Source organism: Microtus ochrogaster, unplaced genomic scaffold (genome assembly GCF_000317375.1).
Source record: "Microtus ochrogaster isolate Prairie Vole_2 unplaced genomic scaffold, MicOch1.0 UNK536, whole genome shotgun sequence".
Taxonomy (NCBI): Eukaryota; Metazoa; Chordata; class Mammalia; order Rodentia; family Cricetidae; genus Microtus; species Microtus ochrogaster.
Genome location: NW_004949634.1, coordinates 8,249 through 11,475, shown reverse-complemented (window position 1 = coordinate 11,475; position 3,227 = coordinate 8,249).

Below are 3,227 nucleotides of genomic sequence, written 5' to 3'. Positions count from 1 at the left end.
CCTGCTGACTCACCTGGAGCTCAGACACACACACACACACACACACACACACACACACACACCTGCTGAGTCACCTGGAGCTCACACACACACACACACACACACACACACACACACCTGCTGACTCACCTGGAGCTCAGACATACACCCACACATACTTGCTGACTCTCTTGGAACTCAGCCCCATCCCATCACTTTTCTGAGCAGCTGTGGTTCATATGGTCTGTGCTGCGTTTCCTCCAGGTATAGATATTCGATGACAGAGTTCAGGAAATATACAAATATCAAGATTCCTGCCCTGTTAATGTTTCCGTCCTGACTTCCTCTGATAATGTGATCTGTGATCTGTGATCTGGAAGTGTAATCCAAACAAAGCCTCTCCTCCCCGACTTGCCTTGGTCAACTAAAGCTAGGGTCTATACTGGGGAAACAAGTAAAGATGGGGTAAGACCTAGGCTGCTTCTGGGCAGATAGGCAAGATCATGAGGGGGGGGGGCGGCAAGGACTAAAGGTGGGATGTGGGTAGCCTTCAAACTAGTCCGAGAGGTGCTTGGAGACGGCCTCTGGGGTGTGCAGAGGAGCTGAAGGACAGGTGGTCCACAGAGTGCGTAACCTAGAGGGCTGGCAGGTCTGGAGTCACTCTGGGCGGACTGGAGCTCTGGCAGGAAGTGATGGGCTGTGTCACCTAGGCCCGGGAGACCTCAGAGGCCAGCTGGGCCGGACAAGGTCACTCTGGAATGGTAGGAGTGTCACCTAGGCCCAGGAGACCTCAGAGGCCAGCTGGGCCGGACAAGGTCACTCTGGAATGGTAGGAGTGTCACCTAGGCCCAGGAGACCTCAGAGGCCAGCTGAGCCGGACCGGGTCACTCTGGAGTGATGGGCTCTGTCACCTAGGCCCGGGAGACCTCAGAGGCCAGCTGGGCCGGACAGGGTCACTCTGGAGTGGTAGGAGTGTCACCTAGGCCCAGGAGACCTCAGAGGCCAGCTGGGTCAGACCAGGTCACTCTAGAGTGATGGGCTCTGTCACCTAGGCCCGGGAGACCTGAGGCCAGCAGGGCCGGACCGGGTCACTCTGGAGTGGTAGGAGTGTCACCTAGGCCCAGGAGACCTCAGAGGCCAGCTGGGCCTGGACCGGGTCACTCTGGAGTGATTGGAGCCAGGCTGATTTGACAGCGGGTTAAGACTAACATACTGACTACGGGGCTAGGTCTGGTTGGGGATGGAGGACTGGGATGGTCCCTTCAGCTGCTGGACCCTGCTTCTGCTGTGTGCCTCACCCAGGATGACTGACTCTGGATTTCGGGAAGGCCTGTCCAAAGTCAACAAGACAGCCAGTGCCCGGGAGCTGTTGTGACTTCCTTTCATCCAGCTGCCACCCTCAGTCCTTCTGCACCCTGCTCACCTGCTCTTGGCCCCTGGTGTGCAGGGAGCCCTAGGGGTTCGTGCCAACAAAGTACACAAGACGCGGGTCCCCAAGGAGCCTTCCAAAAAATGATGCCCCTCCCCCCACACTGCATCCCTGTCCTCTTCAGCCTTTTAGTACAATAAGGACCAGTCCTTTTTTTTTTTTTTTTCATTTCTTGAGTTTCCTGATGCTGAGGGGTTTGAGTGCCTAAGGCAGGCTGCATCTATGATCTCAGATCCTGGATCCTCTGTCCAGGTGGTGGCACTTGCCTGTCATCCTCTGGAGATCCTCATGAAACTTTGGGCTGATCAGTAGACAAATAAAGATAAAACAAAATTCATAATGAGGAGAGGATGGTCTGCCAATGCTGTGCCGGGCCCTGTGGTGGCTGTTGGGGAACGTGTGACCAAGTTCCCCCTCCCATCTCAACCCTCAAGGGTTTTTCAAGTCACCAGACCCAGGATGAGGCTCCCACAGGGGCTGGAAGGTGCAGACGAACCAGTGTCCTCTGAAAATAGGCCCGAGCGTGTGACTGAGCTGTGGGAATGCAAAGCACTTGCTGTTCCTGCTCTGTGACCTGAGTGCAGGTCCCAAAGCCTCCATGAAGGTGGCCTGTGTGCTTATAATCCCGCTAGGGCGGTGGGGAGGGCTAGATCCCTGGCCCTGGCCACAGCCTGGGCCCTCAAGACACCCTGTTTCAAAACCCAAGGGACAGCAGACGCTGCTCCTGACTGCCTGGGACCTTAGGCCACAGAGAGAATAGCAGAGTGTGGCGGCAAAGCCTCTAACTCCATCATCCAGGAAACTGAGGCAGGAAAGTACTAGGGTTTGAGGCTAGCCTGGGCTAAAGAGATCTGTTCATGTAGAAATGGATAGTCATGGCCCTAAGGGTCCAGCACCAACCTTGTCCTAGCCTCTTGGAGACCCTCTTATGGTTAGTTCTTCAAGATGGCTGTCTCTGCCCTCCCATGAGGATATCGGGAATGTCTTTCAGAGTGCAGAGACACCATGGTGGGGGTGGGGGGATAAGGAAGGGCCAGGGGCCTGGTTGAAGCTTCCACAATAAGGAAGTGAGGCCAGCTGCAGACCAGATGAACAAATAGCCCAGCCAGCCTGAAGCACTACAGGCTGGGGGAGGATGTGGAAGGGGCTGGTGGGAGGCAGAGCCAAGCCTGACAGGGCAGCAGCAGGCAGAGTCCTAAGAACAGGCTGTAGGGCTTTGTGCCAGGCCCACGGGAGCCATGAAAGAATCAGAGGAGGGTCGGGGCATTGTGCAGCTGGACATGTGGAAGGAGACACGGTGATCACACTCCAAAGATGGGCAGACCCTAGTGCTCACCACTTGTGCATGTGTCCTGACAGTGGAAAGGAAGATCTGACGGGAAGCCATGAGGGCACCCTAGTGAGCGTCCTCACAGGGAACTGGGTCAACTGTGGTGGCACATGCCTTTAAACCCAGCACTCAGCACTGGGGAGGCAGAGGCCTGGTCAACAGAGTGAGTTCTGGGACAGCCAGGACTACACAGAAGAACCTTGTCTCAAAGTACAAAACAGAACAAACAAAAAAATCCTGAGCAGGAGAGATGGCTCAGTAGTTAAGAGCACTGGCTGCTCTTCCAGACATCCTGGGTTTAGTTCCCAGCACCCACATGGTAGCTCAAGACTAACTCCAGTTCCAGGGGTTCTAACACCCTCACAGATACATACACAGACAAAAAGCACACAAAATGAAAATAATAAACGGGACAAGGTAAGCTGGAGCGGAGGGCAGGCAGGTGAAGTGCTATACATAGCATTCACACCTGTTCACACCTGTTCACAC